Source organism: Dermochelys coriacea, chromosome 1 (assembly GCF_009764565.3).
Source record: "Dermochelys coriacea isolate rDerCor1 chromosome 1, rDerCor1.pri.v4, whole genome shotgun sequence".
NCBI lineage: Eukaryota > Metazoa > Chordata > Testudines > Dermochelyidae > Dermochelys > Dermochelys coriacea.
Window position 1 is genome coordinate 281391882 of NC_050068.2, and position 22297 is coordinate 281414178.

Sequence of the window (22297 nt, forward strand, 5' to 3'; positions counted from 1 at the left end):
CAGTCAACCTATGAGTGAAGAAATACTTCCTTTTGTTTGTTTTAAACCTGCTGCCTATTAATTTCATTGGGTGACCCCTAGTTCTTGTGTTATGAGAAGGAGTGAACAACACTTCCTTATTTACTTTCTCCACACCAGTCATGATTTTATAGAACTCTATTATATCCCCTCTTAGTCGTCTCTTTTCCAAGATGAAAGGTCCCAGTCTTACTAATCTCTCCTCATATGGAAGCTGTTCCATACCCATAATTTTTTTTTTTTGCCCTTTTCTATACCTTTTCCAATATTTTTTTTTTTGAGGTAGGATGCCGAGATCTGCATGCAGTATTCAAGATGTGGGCATACCATAGATTTATATAGAGGCAATATGATATTTTCTGTGTCTTCATCTATCATTTTCCTAACGATTCCCCACATTGTTAAGTTTTTTGACTGCCACTGCATATTGAGTGGATGTTTTCAAAAGAACTATCCACAATGACTTCAAGATCTCTTTCCATCATTTTATACGTCCAGTTGGGATTATGTTTCTAAGTGCTTTACTTTGCATTTATCAACATTGAATTTCATCTGCCCTTTTGTTGCCTAGTCACCCAGTTTTGTAAGGTCCCTTTGTAATTCTTCGCAATCTGCTTTGGACTTAACTATTTTGAGTAGTTTTGCTACCTCGCTGTTTACCCCTTTTTCCAGATCATTTATGAATATGTTGAACAGTACTGGTCCCAGTACCGACTCCTGGTTTTGTAGTTATACAGTATAAAGCTATACATTAGTTATAAAAAGGACATGTACTACAAGGCATGGTCCTTTCTCAAGACCTAGCACAACACTAGAGCTTGGTAAAAAGTAAAAATGAGGTTGGTAACTACTACATATCTGTCCATAATTCAAACCCTTTGGATAGTTTAATGTGGCTGAGTTTCTGCCCAAGAGTGGGTTGTATTGAAATAGCAGTTTTCCTAGTATGAACTGAGCTCAAAATTGGCAGAACGGTGTGAGGAAATTCATATAGCAGTTAGCTACATGATTTCTGGCCTTAGCCTGTGCCAGTAGTCTCTCACTTTTATGAGATTAGACATTGTATGACAAAAAGTATACTCCAATATGCTATATCTTACTTTGTCCAGTTTATTGGTTTTACAAGAAAATCCACGTAAAAAGTGAAAAGAAAAGCTATGATTTGTAAAATAAGAGACTGCAGCAAACATTTTACTTCCTATGTATTTAAACACCACAAGGTAGCAGTTATTCAGTACATCAGTCTTTTCTTTCTCAGCTGATAGGTTGTTATATTGTTTGGTTCTTGGGTTAGTTTTGCATAAAATAGTTAAAGGACTGAAATGACACTACAGTATACAGGGATGAAGAATGCAATATTAGACTGCTTATTATGTTACTTTTGATTAATACAATCAGAGTCTGAAAGTGCAGCTGACACGATGTTTGACCTTTAGTATTGCTATCCATTACTCGGCTCATAGAAGTCCAAGATTCTTTTGTTTTTCTGCAGTGCAAGTTTGTGTTATGGTAGACAGTTACAGACTGCTGTTTTAAAGCCATATAAATCATGCAAAGAATGGAGGGAGACTTTGGCTGTGGTTTTGTTGATGGGATTTATTACGTTTTTGTTATATTTATGTTGCTGCCAGGGTACTATTATCTGTCGGTACTTGCCACGATCTGTATTTTTAAGAGTGTGTGAAGGGTGGTCAGAGCTAGGCATGGGTACTCTTATGGAGCATACATTTCAATAACTATATAAAGTGTGTGTCTCTCTCTCTCTCTCACACACACACACAGCTCTGAACCTCAAGATTTCACAGTTCCTACAGAGGATGTTCTGCAAGACACTGAACGCTGAGGTTCTTTAAAATAAAAATAACTGTCCCCTCCACCCCAAAAATACAGAAACTACTTTCCCACAGGATAAATGTAATTGTAAAGCTCTAGTGCTATGCTTGTGTGTTCTCTATCTCTCTCCACATACAGAGAGACCCACACACATCTACGTCATAGACACAGTTTATGATGGAGTATTATGATTCACAGAATGGACTAACTGGTTGGGGAAGTGAAATTTAGCACAAAGCTTGTCAACAGCTTCATCGTCACTTTTAATTATCTGAAATCAGTAAAGAACACAACTCTTTAAACAGAGCAACAGTAGCAGCAGGATAATATATGGAAACCTTTGGCAGCTCCAGGGAACAAGCTGTCTGCTGCCTTTTATTGATGAATGACAGGCTGAGCCAGAATGAGCAGGCCTTATTTGCATGTCTGTTACTCTCCCTCCCAGTGGGAGCATTTTGGTTAAAATTCTTAAAAGTGGGGTCCTGATCCATGACTGGGATTCCTAGGTGCTACAATAATACAAATAAATAATAATATTCTTATTACGTGACAAAAGGACAATACAACTGTACTTGATATGACCTGAGTGAAGATATGCCCTAACCAAAACTGCTGAGTAATGGAAATTAGAAAGACAGACTCCTACCTTGTAGGGAGGAGTGAATCCCTAGTAGCAAGGGCTCTACTCAGTTGTCCTATATACTGTACTACTGCACTCCCTCCACATGCAATGACAGAGCTGAATGACCATTGGTAAGGCGCTGGATCCAGCACCTACCAGCAACCCTAAGAGCTGTGATCACTACAGCTGAGTTAGGAGCTTGAAGACCTAGACCTGGAATTGTGACAAGAGGTGACAGATGGTGTGGAGACAGTGGTGCAGTGACAGTGAGAGAGGTGGTTAGGAGCGACAGCAGATAAGACAGTTGTGCAGCTAGAGGCAGCAGCACAGCACAGTGATGGCATCATGGCTACCGGCAGAGACAGTGTCTCTTCATGGAAGCCAGGCAGACCTTCTTCCCCCCCTACAGGGGCTTGAGATGGACCTGTCTGAGTGCACTCCTGGCCTCTGGGACTTCACTAACCACTGACAACAAACCAGGACTGTTTGTTGATCCAAGGTTGAAACCAGCAGGCCAAGAGACTGAGGCAAAGAACTATTGCCCAAGGTGAGCATTTTACTTACAATTTGTACAAACATACTTTAAATTTAGTGTTGTTTTGTTTCCCCAAATTAATGCTGTTGTTGTTTCCCCCTTAATGAAAGTTCTTTGTGTTATGTACAGATTGTGTTTGCAAGAGAGGAAGCGGTGCTTGTTAAGGCTGGCCAGGGAAGGCATTTAGTTTCTCCCAGGTTTCTGGGTTGGGATTTGCACAAGTTGCATTTGTAAATTTCAAGAGGAACCTCTAGATTTTTGAACACAGCCCTTTTTGCTGCAGACAGTCCATGGCAGAAGGGTTACATAATTTTAATCTATGTCTAATCCCAAGGCTAGCACTGATATTGCAGTGATGCTATGTGATATTAGGTGTTCAAGGAAAGATGTGTTCAATCTAGCAGTCACCTCTTAACTGGCGGTTAGGGGTTGCTGGCCCTAGCCATGTAATCCATTAACACTAGCACTGTCCTGACTGAACAGACACTTGTTAAAATGAAGTCAGTGCAACAGCAGAAGTACAGTTAGTATCTAGGAAGAAATTCAAGGTGATGGGCAAGAACAAAGGAAAGCATGGGTATGAAAAAGCGTGGAGTTAAAATGATAATTATAGGGAGAGAGACATGCAGGAAAACACTGAAGAAAAAACAGCCTCCCCTATGTCAACCCCATTTGACTTTTCCTTTAAATTTATGTAACCCCCGAGGAGATTACATAGATTTCTGGGACTGTCTGCTGGCAGCTCAGGGAGAGGCGCACTGTCCCTGGTAGGGAAGGGAAGCCAAGGCAGACTCTGAGTCCACCCAACAACCACTGGGGAGAGAGAGGCCCTCCCAAGGAGAAGCCATTTTGTAGTCAGTCTGGAGCCAGTGAGGGAAAGGGCAGAACTGGCTGTGGCGGGAGCTGGTGAATCCCAAACCTGCATGCAGGTTTCCCCCTGAGAACAGGCTCTCTAGGGACCAGACAACAGATCCCTCAGCTGGGTTTTTCCTTCCCCACTGATGAATCCCAATTTGTAGCGTTTGCTGGAAAACTTCCCCAGCCAAGCCGAGTTCGCCATCCAGCTCCCTAGGTGAGACCAGTCACCACATGGTCAGCTCTGCTCTGTCTGCTAGGCCAGGGAAGCTGCCTGCTGAGTGCGTGAGTGGAGGCTGGGCTAGGAGGCTACAGTTTGAATGTTACTGTAGTTGTATAACCTACACCTTGAGCCCTGCACCCCATTGTGGTGAGGGGAAATCCTGGGACTGACGCAACCTGACTCCTGCCTGAGAAGGATCCCTGCCAGCAGAGAGCAGCCCCTCTGCAGTGACTGAGGAGTCCAGAGTCATCTTTGAAGCTGAGGATTGTTCATGGAGTTTGTGAGTGCACCATCTTTTAGTTAGTTAGTCAGGGAATTTGTTGTAGGACCCCCTGCTCCCTGAACTGTGTCCTCAAGCCAGGGAATAAGGGTTTGAGGATTTATAACTTGCTGCATATTACACCTGTGGAGGGATTTACCACCTTCTCCCACTTGTGAGTCCTTTGGGCTGTACTGAACCCAGTCAGCCACACTGCTAAACCACTGCAGAGAAGAATTTTGTGGTTAGAGGTCATCAAGGGCCACACCAACGTACGCGTACCAACGGGACACTAATTTTACATTTGCTACATCAAGTCACGAGTATTTGCAGTGTGGGCACTGGTGACCCTAAAAATAGTGTTTTACCCAGTTTTGTTGTATTTGTCTCCTGTTTAATATAATCATTGTGTTGAATATATTTTTCTGTGTTTGTGTTATTTCTTGGACGTCTCCAACAAGCTGGCAAGTAAATGGGGATTACTCTGTAGTTAGAATTTTCCGCTCAAGCTGCCCTAGTGACCCTTAAAGGAATGAGCAAGGGGGGCAGAGGCACTACCAAATAATTTAAAAAGAAAAAAGAAAAAAAAAAAAAGATACATCCCGCTGTGTGTGTGGCAGGATTCAAAAGAATCCAGACCTGTCCATCAAAACCTGTAAGCAGATTGGCATTAAAGGAGGTAACAGGTGGAGAGGGGGCGCTACACTTAGTTCTATCGGCAAAACAGCAGTTTTCTTGGTGAAGCAGTCAAGCTCTTCAGCTACATAAATACCAAGTGACAGAAGAAAAAAGGAAGTTAATTCTCCTGTCAATATATATTGAAAAGTCCCATTAGCATCAATGGGAATTGAACAGATGAGTGCAAGGGGAGAGGAGACCCAAATGAGTTAGGGCCCTTTTTTTCCTAAGCATGAGTGACATGACCACTAATGTCAATGGAAGTATGTGAGCATCACCTTTCTGAACCCACTTTATAATTAAGTCTGCACATCAGGTAGAAAAAAAAATCCTCACCCCCTTCATGGAGTCTGGCTTTGTAATAAAAAAAACTGAATTAAAAATAAAGTTCAACTCAAGCCTTCTTCCCAGGCTTGACTGCTCCAAGAGACTGCTATCCCAAGACTTCTTAGTTCCTCCACCCTAGATCCTCCACTTCTCTTATATCTAGGTAGGGAAATAAGTCACCTGCCATAAAAATTCAGAGCCAGTTTAACTCTTCCTCCCATAACATCAACATCTTTTTTGAAGAGTTTCAGAGTAGCAGCCGTGTTAGTCTGTATCCACAAAAAGAGAAGGAGTACTTGTGGCACCTTAGAGACTAACAAATTTATTTGTGCATAAGGTTTCATGAGCTACAGCTTTCTTTGTTCGGAGAGTGGAGTAGTTTAGGCCAACACTGTCCGCCCATTACAAGTCTTTACTTTATGATGTTCTGCATAAGACAGAAATCAAAGCTAAAAATATCCATATATCCCCAGCAGAATTTCACAGATAAACTTGAGGCACTTTGCCAAGAGGCAGCTGCTAAACATGAGTTTAGCAAGAGTTGAAGCTTTTTCTTGGGCATTTGCTGCAGAGGTTCAGAAGGGGCAAAAATTGCAACAACAAGAATTCCTCCTGGTCATGCAGGCTGTGAAAGCCCTTTCTCCCCTGGTAATGGTAGTAGTATGTTCAGCATGCTGCAAAAGCAATGGCAGGAAAGTAAAGTGGTAACATTACAAGTCAAGCACTTTGAATTGATCTTAGTGACATAATGTTGTGCATTACTGCATCTTTGCACTCATGTTAACTTTTCATCAGGGCATGGCTGGCCAAGTCACTAACTGAACAAAATGCTCCTGCAAGAGATCATATTATGGGTGGTGGGAGCACATAACAGATATTAGTGGTGGACAAACCTCAAAGGTTTAGATAAGCACCTGAAGTTATAGATGTTTATTCAAAATGTCTCTCAACTGTAACCATAAGCTTGCAGCATCACCCTCCCCAGTAAAGAATACCCTCTCATCTAACCAGCCTTCATCTAGCAGATCACCTTTAGCTGAGAGGAATGGCTCAACTGGTCCATGTTATCTTGCCAGGAAGCAGGTTTCCTCTTTAGAGGACAGGCAGGTAGATAGCTTTCCCCATCCCCACCTGATGCAGTAGGTAGGCACCATGTGGAACTCAGTTCTATTGAACTTATTTCAAAATGGAAAGGTACTCTGAAACTTCCTGGAAAGCTATGATGGATAGTAAAATTCCAGAACACATTAGATAGCTCCCTTCCTTCCTGCTAACCTTGGGAAAGGGATTCACACTTGTTCTGGGGATTTTACAAACTCAGAGGAACACAATGGGGCAAAAGTTATACAGAAGACTGGTGATACGGTACATTTGCATTTAAAAATACTGTATGTATGTAAGCCCAGAAGGATTGGTGGGTCTTGCTGATACCAGTCCCACGGAGAAGGAAGTAGGCCTCTTCAGGGACAGGAGAAAGCCCTTTCCTACCCCCAAAAGATCCACTGCAACAGGTAAGTAAATGAGGTTCCAAACTTCTTCAAACCTTCAAAGTGTTTGCTTCACATTTTGGTTTAGGGATGGGTAAAGGTTTGGACCAGTGCTTATTTTATTCAAGCCAGTCTGTCCAACACTCTTATACATCTCCATTCAGTGCTCCCCCTCGCCCCCATTTGTTTTTGATCCTAGTAAGTTTCGGTTCTGGAAGACCCTCCAGTACTCAACTGGTAAGTGAACTGAAATAGGCAGGCTGAAGAAGAGGATTGAAGTGCTGATGAAAACAAACAAAAATAAAAACAAAAACCCCTGGTTGCCTTGTATACTGGCTGCCTTGTGTTATTTATAATTAAAGAGAAAGAAACCTTTGTAATTGGAGTAGCTGAATCACAGGAACTGAGCAGAGGAAAATGTCTGGGAATTTAAAATAATCTAGCCAGCCTCCTTATGCTGTTAAAGATAGAACATGTCTGAGTGGCCATATGAGTGAGCCTGCATTCTAAACCTAAAGCTGCATATACATCTCTCACTATAATTGTGATATTTTCCATGCAGGAATTCATGCCAGACTTCAAAGCTAGGTAGTGTCCTGTGCTGCTTATAAATGGACAAAGTACACATTTTAAAATATGGAGCGTAGAAAGACCAGAATGTATCTTGCTTACAGCAGCAAACATGGGAAATGTATTAACACAGAAGAAGCCATTTTGTTGCTGGTGAAAAAGGGAAGCAGAATGAACAGCAGTGCAGAAATATACTGGAAAAAATGTGTGCAAGTTACAGTTAGTGTGCTGTACATAACTATTCACTTGTAAAGTATTTTCGAGCTCACCAAAGTATCAAACATCCCCCACATCCATAAATATGTACAATTTTGCTGCACTTGAATGAAATTTCACATGCTATGCTTCATTTATTATAAGTTTGTGCAAAAGACAATTTGTCCATTATTTAGGTGTCTGTTATATTCTCCAGTACACGTTTATCTTAACTGATGTAGATGAGAGTTCTACCATCAAATACAAATCGTAACTACACCTGTCTTTTAGCAAATACTGTAAGATGACCTGCCAAAACCAATCACATATACTAAGGATGCCAATCTACTGTCTTTCATCTGTTCTCCTGCCCCTGAAAGGTAGACCTCGTTCTCTACCTGTGTGATAACCTCAATGTACAAAGTACAATTTTACTTTATACTGTACTAAGGTTTACAAAATACCTTTTTATTTACCTTTTAAAATGGGAATCCCATTTTATTGCAGCCATCTTTTTCTAAGAAAGAAAGAACTGGAATGATGTTAAGTGATGGAAGCTCTCTGTCCTGTCTCCACCTGCTTCTTTCTTTTTATTTTAATTTTTTAGTGCTGTTCCAGTAGATTTTAAAGCTTACTTACAAGAGCCAATATATCAGATGTACCTAACTGTCCTACCTCCTGGCGAGGCTCACATAATAAAGATTTCTTCCCACCCTCTTGCATAATGACAGGTTTCAGAGTAGCAGCCGTGTTAGTCTGTATTCGCAAAAAGAAAGGAGTACTTGTGGCACCTTAAAGACTAACAAATTTATTAGAGCATAAGCTTTCGTGAGCTACAGCTCACTTCATCGGATTAATGCATCCGATGAAGTGAGCTGTAGCTCACGAAAGCTTATGCTCTAATAAATTTTAGTCTCTAAGGTGCCACAAGTACTCCTTTTCTTCTTCCCACCCTCTGTCACTACACACAGATTCCCCCCCCCCCCCACCACACTGGTCAGTGCATGTTACATGACCCCTGCCACTATATACACAATCCAGAGAGAATATCTGAATGTTACTGCTAATAATTTTGCAGTTTGGCTCTTAAAATCAAATTATATAGACTCGTGTTTAACTCAGGAAGTTCCTGTTCAATCCCTGACATTGACAAGATGAAGGCAGGCATGGAAATAGAAGCCACATCTGTACAAATAACTCATTGTTTGGTTAGCAGGCAGTTCCAAAAAAGTGAAAAATAATGTCGGCTCCCCCCAACCCAAAATTTTTCAGAATTGTCAGCCAATTGAAAAAGTTGGAAATGTTTCATTTTGGGTGTATCAAAGTGCAATATTCCCCAGAGTACAATCTGGACTGCTCAGCAGCTGTGTCCCCTCAATTCTCCAAGCTGGGGTGCGTTTTCCTCTGCTTTGCTGTGAGAACAACCACTGCTGGCCAGTTCACGCAACATCATTCCCCACTGAATTACATGAATACTCTGGCTAGTCATTCATTAATTATATATAGGACGACACCAGCAACTTCCCAGTCCCAGACAGTCCCCCAGAAATGTTTATCTTGTACTGTCCAGCACCATCCTGGATAATACAAGCTCAGAGAAAGTCTGACATTTCATCAATGGGAAATGATATGCACAGTCCTGTTATCTTAAGTGAAGGTTCCCAACACCTCAATCCAAACACACACTGGTTTAGATAAAATCAATAAATCTAGTTTATTAAACACAGAGACAGATTTTAAGTGACTACAAGTAATAAGGCATAAAAGTCAGAATCGGTCACAAAGAAAATAAAAGATAAGAGGCAAACTAATACCTAATTTATCAAGCTAAGTGTAGTTAAAAGCAAAAAGGTGTTTCCTCACTATAAGCTTACAGCAGTCTGACTGGATTGCTTCAGCCAGGATTTCCCTCCAGTTCAGTGATGCTTCCTTTGTCTTTCAGATGTTGATGTTATAAGTAGAGATGGGGAAAGAGGTGATTTGGGTACTCTATTTCTCATTCTTATACTCTTCTTCCCAATTTGAGGATTACCTCCAGCTGGGGCTCAGGCAACACTCTGTTTACATGGAAAAACCCCAGTTGTGTCTTTGCCAATATGTAAAGTTCTTGCTTACACCCTTCTTTTTGCCATTTGATTATGCTGATACCTGGCCAGGGCATCAGTGTGTCTTTTTGACTCTGAAGAATTGGTTTGGGTCTGCTTTTCTACCTTTGGAACATATTATAGCAATGTTATATAGTAGAATCTTATAAACTTTACATACAATGGCACCACACATTTTACCAGAACAATAATGTTCAGCAGATTATGAGTTTTCAAATGACACCTCAGAAGGCATACTTCTACAAAATTTTTCATAGTTTTGTAAAAAAGGTGAAAATAAGAATGTAGTCTGTCACACAAAGTATTTCGGTTTGGGCATTACAAAAGCAAAAGAAATAAAAGGGCTGCATTCAAAAAAACCAACAGAGAGGCACTGATAGCCTGCATGTATCCAATAGTTCATTGGTTAGGGCACAGTATATTAAGAACATTTTGCTTCTGCCAAAATAGTTTCCTAAGTGACAGCTATAAAAATAGAATTAATATTCTTTAAGACTAAGCCTTTGTGTAAATTGCAACTTTGAAAATACCAGCATTTCATATTTCTATAGACTGTTTGATTTGCACCCCCAAAATGCCAACTAAACACTACCATACTGTATTTATTATTGTAACAGGGTTGCACTCACCTCTCAAGAGCGCCCCCTGGCCGAGCGCATTGTGGTGTTTAGATGTTGCTTGTAATTATTAGAATTGGGAGCACTGGCTGTAGGGAGTCTGAAAGGACAGAAAACAGGAAGGAGGGGAGAGGAGTTGAGTGGCTGGGAGAAAGCTACAGAGGGTGCAGCAGCAAATTCGTAAAGAGGTTTCCACTTTGAAAATAAAGTCCTGTTGAAGCTTGTTAGTACCTTGTTGGTTGATACAAACATTTTGGCAACGAAGATGGATCTTTTGCCTCTGAACCCATCTGCACCCTTTTTGCAAAGCCCAGGTGAGCCTCCAATTGCTTTTACTACCCGGATCCATATGTTTGAGATTTATCGGCTTGCAATCAGTGCTACAGAGATTTCTGAAGAAATAAAGCATGCTCTGCTAATCCACTGCCTTGGAGCAGAAGGCAGCATATATTTTACACTTTTCCCCTTGCAGATGATAAATATGAGACTGCACTCACTGCATTAAAGAATTTTTTTGTGCCAAAAGTGAATGCAGTAGCTAATCGCTCCAGATTTCGCCAGCGTGAGCAGAAACCAGGGGAAACTATAATTCAGTATATTGCTTCCCTGAGGAGTCTGATTGTAATCTGTGACTTTGGGAATATGGCAGATGAGGTGATTAGAGACCAGCTCATTGAGAAAACAACCATGCTTCATGTAAGAGAACGCTTACTTCTAGAACCACAACTTACACTAGAAAAAGCAATAACCATTCCTACTCAGATTGAGTCAGCTACAGCTGAAGCCAAAATAATAAGCATGGATACAGGAGGCACAGTCCAAGCTGTGACTTCTTTGCAGAAAAAGTTCACTACCACTGCAGACACACAATTGCAAGAGGAAAACTAATGAAAAACCACCAAATCAGCAAATTCAAAATACAGTAAAAGCATGTTTTCACTGTGGATCCCCACAACACCTTGCAAGCTACACAGGATGTCCGGCAAAAGTAGCTCCGTGCAATCATTGCAAAAAGATTGGACATTTTGCTAAAGCGTGTCACAGTGTCAATCAACAGGTGCATGCAGTTACAATACCAGATGTTACTGTGCTGAGCGTGGACAAAATCACTACTGCACATATTCCAGAACAGATAAAGTACACTGTAAGCATTTCCACCATACCCTCAGGCAAACCACACTCTATTCAGCTAATGTTGGACACTGGCTCAGCAGCATCTGATCCATCTATCCGCATTACTTTAAAGATGTGCCTCTGACTGACCCCAAACTTCACCTGGTGTGCTATTTGAAAAAAAAAAAAACCATATTCCAGTACATGGCTGCCTGCCAGTAATAGTTACTTTTGGTGATTGCTGTGTAACTGCAGAGTTCTACATTGTCCACAAAGGCACTCCTATCCTTGGCAGAGATTTATTGGCTGCTTTAAATCTCAGGGTAGTTAATGGATGAATTGATCTTCCTCAGCAAAGCACTCTTGCGGTATACACACACCAGTTTCAGCTGGGACACAACACCAGGTTGAGGAGAAACTTGGCTGTGCTTATGGGTTTCTTCATAAAGTTAAAATGCGGAATAATGTGATGCCTGTATGACAGAAGTTACACCGCTTACCATTTTCAGTCAGGGAAGCTGTTTCAGGGGAACATAGAAAACTTGTTCAAAAGGACATTATTGAAGAGATCGACTCCTCGGAATGGGTTTCACTTATAGTAGTGACACAGAAGAAGGATGGAGGCATTCGCCTTTGTGTGGACTTAAGGGAGCCAAATAAAGTATTGTGATTGACAGCCATCCTCTTCTTCACATAGAAGTAGTATTTGCAGAACTCTGTGGAGCAAAGATGTTTTTAACTCTTGATTTGCAGAGTGCATACCACCAGGTTATGTTGCATGAAGATAGCAGAGACCTCCCAGCATTTATTACACAAGGGACTATTTCGCTTGGTAAAAAGGTTTCCACTTTGAAAATAAAGTCCTGTTGAAGCTTGTTATGACCTTGCTTGGTTGATAGAACATGCATGTGCCTGCACACTCTCTCTATGGCAAGTCTTCAGAGATTCAGCCCTCTGGCTGAGTCACATACACTGTCCGTCTGTGATAAAAGCAACGCAAACCCCTTTTGAGGTACAAATCCAACAGGGGCCTCTCTCAGTGCCCTCTGTAATGCGTCTCTCAGTTCATCCCTGCTCTGGAATAGAGCAGTGTTCCAGGGCTCCTTCCCTGGATGCAGTGTCTTCGCCCTCTCAGGGCCTTTCTGGCCCCAGCTCTTCAGTTGGGCCACTACAGTTCAGTCCCCTTTCTGGGGTACCTCAAAGTCCAGGCCACTTTCCCAGTGACTGCGGGGGGAGGGGAAATCTGGGCCTGCCCTCTATTCCTGGTCCCAGCCCAGGGACCCTATAGATAGCAGCCGTTCACAATGTCCCTTTAAATAAACTGTGTTGCTGCTATAATTCCCTGTGCCACTTCCCTGTGGCTCCCACACACTCTTCACCCTTACCTCAGGACCTTGTCCTCGTGGAGTCCCAGCAGCCAGCCTGGAGCACCATCCACTCTTGTCCAGTTCTAGCAAGGAACTGAACTTGCTCTGGCCCTGCAGCTCTTCTTATACTAGCCTGCTGGGCCCTGGTTGGCTGCTTCCCACACAGCCACTCTAGGCAGCTTGGAGGATCTCTCTACTGCCCTTCTCTGGAGTAGGGTGTGGCAGGGACACAAGAATATTTTATAGGCACAAGTTGTGTTTTATATTGTATTTCAATATACAGGTCTTCAATGTTTCCACTCATTTAAAAGGGAGCACAATATAACACTTGACCTGTGCCTACCTTATCCATGCTTCCTGAATTTTATGACTTCCTTTACAGATGAATTCAAATTCATCCATATTTTCAATTCTGCTTCCATTTTACTAACTGCTCATTACTTAGAGAATCTATTTTATTTTGCAAAAAGAAAAGGAGTACTTGTGGCACCTTAGAGACTAACAAATTTATTAGAGCATAAGCTTTCGTGAGCTACAGCTCACTTCATCGAATGCATCCGATGAAGTGAGCTGTAGCTCACGAAAGCTTATGCTCTAATAAATTTGTTAGTCTCTAAGGTGCCACAAGTACTCCTTTTCTTTTTGCGAATACAGACTAACATGGCTGCTACTCTGAAACCTATTTTATTTTGCAAACACAAGAATCAGGGTCCCTCTCTTTACAATTTTCTTTACCTTGACTGTCCACTCTTACTGGTTCATGTTACATTGAAAAACTAACAATGGCTTCTTTTCTCATCTCTGCTGTGTTTGGGGAAAAAACCCAAACATCAAGTACACCACAGAGTCAAAAAACTGTAGCTAGCAAGCGAGATAAACATGATAATTAACATGTCAGAAAGCTATCAGGAAAATGTAACAAAGAATCCCATAAGACCAATCACTCCTTGTTTGGATGATGATTTGTTTTGCTTTGTGGGCACATTTGCCATGCCAAACCTGTTCCTTGCAATCTCTGTTTCCTTGAGATATCTGAAAAACTAAGCTTCAACACGCATACTGTATTTTTCCAAATATTAGTGTGATAAAAAGCCTTGATGGCTGCCTCGCTAGAGCATGTAGCTATTACTTTGTATTTTCCTTCTTTATTCCATTTTCAGAATCAAAAGCAGATAAGCACTAATAGAAGCCACTGTTATCAATATTAAGGAGGCGTGCACATACACAAGATATTTGAACAAATTGAAATTCTGCCTGTCAGTAGCAGTCAGGTTACTGTTGAAAAGTGCTAGATAATTAAATCCAAGAAAGAACTGCAAACTTTGGACCTCTCATAATGATGTGATGTGGTGTCAGGCACAGATAAGCAGTTGTACTTCAAAAATACAAAGATTTCACATCATATTGTCTCTTTAAAAAAAAAGATAGGAGAAAATAAACCAATTGTCTGGACAAACTGTTCAAAACAGTTGGTCATGTACAAGTCAATGAATTGTTTTGCTTGGTTCATCTTCTTTCTCACAATGTCAGGAACAAACAGTAGTAGTAATGCTGATAATACTCTAACCTATACATTTCCATAATATATAGGCATATACAACAAATACCAGTCATTGTATACCCTGGTTGCCATTAGAAAGTTGACCATTAATGTGGTGTTTGCGGAATCATTAACATAGAATTTGAATGATGACAGTTAAGAGGTGGTTATAAACACACAAGCATACTATGTACATTGTGCATTATTTATCTGTATTAGGCCAGCAGGGCTGAATGGATAACAGGAAGTATGGTCAGTAGGATGCACCATGGCAGAATTTAGCCTGCTTACTTTTCTTTACCAGCACAAAATTCAAGCCATACTGGATACAAATAATTGAACAACAAAAATCAGTAGCTCTCCACTTCTACCATAAACACAGTTTTGCTGAAAATAAAATTATTTCCATAAAATAAACTTTGGGGCAGATTCTGAGTTCACAGGAAACATAAAGACAGAAGAACTTCCTTGAAATCAATGTTCTTACTGTAGTAAAAAAATACATCCGAAGCAGGCCCAGGATTTATGAAACAGTAACACTATATGTATTTAGAACTAGGATTGCCAATATTGGATAGGTATATTTCTGGGGGTTTCATCACATGACCATAATCTTTAATTAAAGATAAATCTTTAATTCCTGGAGAGCACAGGACAATCCTGGAGAGTTGGCAACGCTATTTAGGGCCCAATCCTGCAGTCTCACATAGGCAAAACTCTGCTTTACTGGGAGTTTTAAATGTGAAACATTTGACTATAGGATTAAGCCCTAAGTAGAATCTCTTCATCATTTGGATAGGCTAATAATAGAAACTCAGCTCAGTTTTGTTCTTCATTATAACTTCAAATATGAAAATGTGCATTTCATGTTTAAGATGATACACAGTGTTTGCTGTACAGAGATCATACACAAATGTCAGGAGTCATTCACTATTACACTTAGTCCCTTCTGCGCAGAAAGGACTAAGCATTGGCAAAGGCTTTTTCCCCCTCTCAGGCCCATGACTCCAATACCATTTATAAAAAGTAAGATTTGTGCTATGGCCTAAGACTAACAAGGGTCTGAACTAAACTTCTGATCCTCTTTATAGACGCCATTCTGATTTGTTCAAATATAAATGTCTAGATATCAAGATAAAAGAAGAGCCAGTCCCCCTGTGTCCATAGAATATGAGTTTTTCTAGGACTGTAAGGAGGAAAAGGCCACCAATGTTGTACCTTTAAAGGGGAAGAGTATAGTTGGGGCACAGACAAATCTATCTCAGAGTCCTGGGAAAGAGATTACCTTCTTCCTAGTCCAGGAAGTCAAATTCTGAATTACTATACACCTGGAAGAAAAATAAAATGGCCCCAAAAATGTATATCAAGCCAAATTTTTCTCACACACTCAGGTAACTCCACTGACTTAAAAAGGAGTTACTCCTAACTTAATTTGCTGTAATTGAGATCAGTATTTGCCTTTTTGTATAAGCCAGTCAGTCTACATGGTCTCCTAGTTTACACAAAACTATTTATTTTTTGCATTCTTTGTTTTTGCTAATCAGCTAAGGTTTCTTCACCACAACAGAGAAACATCAAGATAAGAAAAAAAAAATTGCATGAGCTCATCATTAGTGGGAAACAAGAAGCAATGAAGATAACAGGCCTTACTCATAGTGATTTCTTTACTAAATTCTTAGAGGGGGAAGTTACACAGTGGCCTCAGAGCTTTGCAATGAAGTATACAGTGCGTCATAGTGAATCAAATTTGCCCTCCAGATGTCTGTTGAGTTGCACCAGGGATAAATTTGGCCTATCTTCCAGCCAATGTACAAAACAAAAACAATTGCATGTCTGGGAAAATAATCAAAATATTGATTCACAGTATCTTAAGTACCTTCCATGAATAGAGAGTAAAGAGATGGGAAATGTAATTATTCAGATGTACCCACAATGGATTGCCATAGTTGGATGTCAAGTTGTTGTTTTTGATCCAGCTTCTAGTGAAGAGGGTCTACATCATACTATGATGCTAGAGAGATAGGAATTGCAATAGTGGATCTGACTCAAGGTATCTGACAGGACCAAATACTTCAGAGAAAGGTGCATGAAACCCTGCAGCAATTAGATGTAGTATAATCTGCCCTCCATGGGAGGCTCCTCTTAACATCTAGTAATTGGAGATTGGTTCATGCCCTAAACATGAATAGTTTTCTCTCTCTTCTAAAACTTTCTCTTGGTATTTACTAACATAACTTTAGATATTCTTATTATCTATATAAATGTCCAATGGCTTTTGGAACTTTGCTATGTTCTTGGCCTCAATGGCATCATGCAACAATGAGTTGGACCTATCATCCTGCCAATTAGGGATCACAATATGGTGACTGGGGCTGGTCAAACAATTTCCCTCAAAACTTATTTTCTATAGAAAATTGGGTTTTCAACCCAATGAAAATGTTTGCGGCAAACCTTGTCTTTCCTCAAAAGCAGTTCAGTTCCTCCTTGATGAAAATTGAAATCTTTTCGGTTTTCAAGTTTTTGAAAAAATGGGAAGTTTTCTGTAGAAACAAAGCCCATTTCCTGACCAGCTTCCCTGTTGACTTCCACTGGGAAGGTTCTTGGGAGACCGAGGACAGTAGGGAGTTCACAGTAAGGCCCCTGCTCCAATTAATTAGCTGGGGTGATTCTTCAAGATTTTGAACTGGTTGTGCACAATTGTTTCTGTTTAAGACTAACAGAAACAGTAGGCTTGAGGCCCATGGTGGTTGTTTTTTTGGGGGGGGGGCTTTACACACTTTGTTAAGAGCCTATCATAAATACAGCATCCCACGAAGAGGAAAAAAACTTTTTGGACCACCATTTCTATTCTCTCTCTGACAAGGGAGAGTAAAATCTGTGCTTAGCTATGCTACCTGCTTTAAATTCTAGTTTTTCCTCCAAAATCCCCTTGGTACTTCTGGTTCACTGTTGATATTTGAAAGAAAAAAAAAAACCTAGAAGTCTCATTGCAACTGATGGTATTGGTGATGTCATGGAATGAGGAATTTGGTGTTACTTCCAAGTTAACTAGGAAATACCAAGAGGTTTTCACAGAGGGATTTTTATTTATCACTGGGTCATCAGAGAAGGATGTAAGAAAAGAAAGGAATACTGGTTATGAGAGCAGGAGGGAGATGGGAAAGAGGAATCATGGACAGACGTTCATATTTTCATATGTGTTATTAAACTTTATGACCTTTGTTCTTTGAGACAAGTCTGCAAATTCTAACAGCTTTGAAGCACACTTGCAATGAACAAGTTTCAAGTGAGAGTTCATCAGTTGGACTATCCCTTACTTCAGAAAATAGTTGGTGTTTATATAGGTTTCAGAGACCTTAGTCTCTAAGGTGCCACAAGTACTCCTTTTCTTTTTGGTGTTTATATAGAAACACCTTATAACTACGCCATACTTTTGGTGTCCAAAGAATTTGGTAAGTCTACTGGCAAGGAAAAAGGGCTCTGAAAAAATACTTGGGATTAGTTAGGAAGACCTGTCATTTTTCTCAACCCACTTAAAGAACGCTCAGGAAGCAACACTTTGGCATTGCTAACTGCATAAAAGCATGCAGATATTTATATATGTTTATAAGATTAATAAATGCATTATAGTGAAGATAAAATGTCTGTGAGCTAAATCTTCCATTTGTTCCATTGGTCAACTCCATGGACTATAATGGAATTTTGCCTGGAATTCCTGTATTCCATTAGAGGCACCAGAGTTTTGCCTGCAAGAGAACTGAATAAAGAGGCAATATTCTCAAGACTGTTTAGCTTTGGGTTCCCTGATTTTAGCGCCAAAAGTACCAAATTCACAAAAGCACAATTTACAGAAGCCTGGGGGCAGCTCTAAGTTGTAGCAATTGCTACTGGTCCCAAAGGGGTCATTCCAATAACTGGGGAATCATTGGGGCATAATGGCCCACTGGCTATCCCGCCTTCTCCTGGGTATTGCACCTATGACAGTGTCAGAGCCGGTGGGCTGGAATAGACCTGCTTTGAAAGCTGTATGCCATTTGAGGATTCCTCTTAAAGTACGAGAATCCCCAGGGGCTCTAATAAGGTGGTTTTACATCGCTGGCGAGTCATTTTGCATTTCTGGAGAGGCCAAGGTAGTTGTAATAGGGAAGAGTTTGGTCCAAAGGTTGATTTTATCCAAAGTCACTTAATACAAAATGTTAAAATCTGTAATTTGAAAGATACACTCTGATCATGCAATAGGATCCCAGTGAAGTCCAATGGACTTTGTACCAGCATAATTGTCCATCAGCATGGATCCCATTGTGTAACTGAGATCTTAGTAGATAATTCCCTTTAATCAAAATTTTACTGATAACTTATAGCACATTGTATGATTATCAATATTGGAAGATGCTATTAAAAAAGCAATGCCGGAATGCTCAGCTAAGTAAGAATGGTGATTGCTGCCAGACATTTAGAGTTCATTGCTAAAGTACTTGAAGTGGATTTGTGCAGCCCATTCAGTCCCAACATTCCCTTTATAGATTTTTCTGAAATATGCCTAGACATAGTTTTGTTCCGTTTGTGCTTTCTACTTTATATTTACTTCACAGGAAACTTTATTCTATTCCATGTTCTTAGTTATGTATCTTATTGTTGATCACTGGTATATATGGGTAAGCTGTTTAGTAGCAATCCAGGTTCAAACACAGTCAGATGTCAATGCAAGTCCTGGAAACCACAGTTCAAATAGGAACTTCAGCTCTCAGATCCCAAAACATTTGCCAGTCCTCATTTCAATTAGAATGAGTTATCTACGAGAACAGATTTAAGCACTGGTGACTTATTTAACTCCCAGACACATTCATGAGAAGTAGTTCATATTCCCAGAAGAAGCTACACATGACTGAGACACACATGATTGAGAACAGAGATGGAAATTAATATTTATCATCCTAATGAACTCCTACTACAATCAAGATTCATTTTCAACAGTATCTGTGGGAGAAAGTGTTAGGGAAATAAGAAAATAATTCTTTTTCCAATCTCCATCTCTCCTCCCCTTTCTTACAAATTGCAAAAGGTTGTATTGAATTTTTTGTACCGAAAATAAAACAGGCTTTAGGAAAAACAAGAGCCAGAGCTAAGGTCACAGATGGACTGAAAGACTTTAGCTTCACTGGGACCCCCCTCTACAAATAGAAAAACAATACTAAGTTTTTGTAAGTGTATTATTTTCATAGGGGACAGAGCAGGACATATTGCTTTTCATTCATGTTTAGACTTTCACTTGTTTTGTGAACTTTTATTGGCATTTTCTCAGCTTTGTAGGGTTTTGTCTGTCATTTGACCTGTGAATTATCTCAAAAATTCTAGAAACTCTCCCTCCAAAACACACACACACACACACACACACCCACCCCAGAAGCAGCAGGAAGCTCTATCTGAATGAAGTCCTTGCAATTTAAGCAAGAAAAAGTGGTATGAATAATGTGTGACATGTATCAAAAGTCTTGCAAATAACTTCAAACAATCAAAATACCTTTCAACAGTTAGAAGGAATGGTACATACTATGGTATTTTAATCAGAAGTTGTATCAAGCTTGTAACAATATAGGGAATCTAACATTTCTCTTGTGCTATGACTTCCTAGGGGAGAATGTCACCAGAGTGTCTCTGGATCTCTGGGCTATAGTAGGCTGAGGTATCTGTGTATAGTCTACTAAGAATAAACTACAGTTGGACACATAAAGCCAATTATTTCAGTTCATATTATTTCAAACATTTACTAATTCAAGAGGCATTGAAACAAAGCTAAAATTAGTAGTGAATGGCACTACTGACAACACCTGTTTTCTGATAAAGAAGTTGGAAGTAATTAATGCAGTTTTAATAGTAAGTTAACTTCTGATTAAATTTAAATTACCACCCCAGGAAAGAAGTACATAGAGAAATTTTAACTTCAAAACATCCCTAATCAAAGGCATTCAACATGTGAATTGTAGGATACAAAAGAGCGTGAACTGGTATTTATTTACCATTATCTAAGTACATAAGTTTTCATTAAAAATATATATATATATATATATATATATATATATATATATATATATATATATATATATATATTATATATATTTTAATACTAGTAACCACTTGAATCTTTATTTCCTCTATGGTAATTCAATTCATTAAACATAATTTTGAGTGTCTGGACATCATTAACTTTTATGAATATAATCAATATTAATAATATAAAGTGTCAGGTTTGTGGAATTAATTTATGGTTTCTAAAATCTGAATATTCAGAAAACATGGGACTAAATAAAAAGATCATTACTCATAATTCAATTACAACTAACTTCAAAACACTCTTACATTCAGTACAAGAACTCAAAATGACAGACTGAGGGAGCAATTTGATTGGCTAATGAAGATTCTGAGTTGTGTAATAATTGAATTGGATGGAATCATTAGCTAAAACAATAAAGCAGACATTTTATAAACACAACTACACTGTTCATAACAATGTCATGTATCTAGTTTCCATGGATTGAGACATACATATGTGAAAACAATGATACATGCTGCTGTACCCATCAATACTGTATATTAAAACAGAGGTTAAACCAAAGATAGAAAACCTTGCCTAGAAGGGATATGAACAGAGGTACACAAAAGCTCAAAGGCAGATACCATAGCATTTTTTTTAGATGCAAGACTGCTCAAGATCATCTATGGATAATGAACCATGACAACTTTGAATTTGATGAAGCATAAGTTGACAGTGAAAGAAGGCAAAGGAATGCAAGAAATATTTGAACAGTCAGCAAATGCATACAGATTGTTTTTTGCTTATCCTTGCAATCTGAAATAGCAACACAGAAGCCATAAAAATACGCCTCCACTAATTTGACATATCCTTGAAGTCCGAAAAAGCCATTTTTAGAAAAAAATTAATTTTCTCTACCGAAAAGTATCTTGCACTAAAACGTTTCACAAGCTATACAACATCCACAAGGATACCAAAAAATGTTTTGGTGTGTTTAAAATACCTTATATGATCGGCATCAATGCAGTTTTCTATTCACAAGGAAATCTTGAGTGATATATGTACCAGTCAGGTTCTAGATTCTTCACTGCTCAAGCTCCCTTTTCTTTTTCACTTTAAAAAGAGAAAGTGAAAGAGATTCCATTTAAACACTGTCTAACATGTCTCTACTTGCATTTGCTGTTATCTCTATTATCTGCTATTATCCACAACCAACTGCTGTTTAGAACACACATTAATTATTCTTGGTTTGTTCTATCCCCTTCAATTCTTGATTGTGAGAGGTTGAGAGGCAACAAAGGAGAATCAATTATAAGATCTACAAAAATGAACCTTGGAAGAAGAAATTTCTTCCTTCTTTATGTTGTCACTCTTTATCATTGACACATGGGGTTTTATTTATTTACTTTATTAATGTGACCATATTTTTTTGTTTTCTGCACTTTTTAAAACTGAGGCAAACGTTGTGAATTTGCCATTCTAGTGCTGTCACCCCAATGAGACACTGGTATGCCAGCTGATAAACACGTGAGAGAATGATTCCAAAGTTTTAACTTCTTGATCATTCATTCATCTTGCTGCCTGTTTGAGATTAAAGGCCATAATACATAACCAAAATTATGTGAATGTTTATCACTCTCACCACAACACTTTGCTGGTATGGACTTTAGAAAAGTCAATGGAAACTTGTGGCAACTGAAGACAAGAAACCCTGGTGTCCTTACTTTAGTCAGTATTGAGTAAACTCTTTACTGTAAAATGTGACGATAGAAGAATTCACTCTGCAGAAATCACACTCTGTTTTGGGCCACAGCCCACAGGTCTTACTCAGTTAATATACCTAATGAATTCAATTGATTACCATGGGAGTTTTGGCTGGGTAAAGATTATGGGGACTGATTTATAGTCTACTGAAATAAATC

The 22297-nt window shown here is 39.4% G+C and overlaps 1 protein-coding gene across 7 annotated transcripts in view; it reads right to left on the reverse strand.

The window, feature by feature from the left end:
* The window catches only part of SYT1 (synaptotagmin 1), a 531232-nt gene that overhangs the window by 402045 nt on the left and 106890 nt on the right, over nt 1-22297 (reverse strand). For 5 of the 7 annotated variants that reach the window (XM_038386681.2, XM_038386675.1, XM_038386678.1 and 2 more), the window contains exon 2: nt 21379-21488. The exons of the other annotated variants lie outside the window; for them this stretch is intronic. The gene's annotated coding sequence lies outside the window, so the exon portion shown is untranslated. The remainder of the gene's footprint in view (nt 1-21378; nt 21489-22297) is intronic. 7 annotated transcript variants of the gene reach the window in all.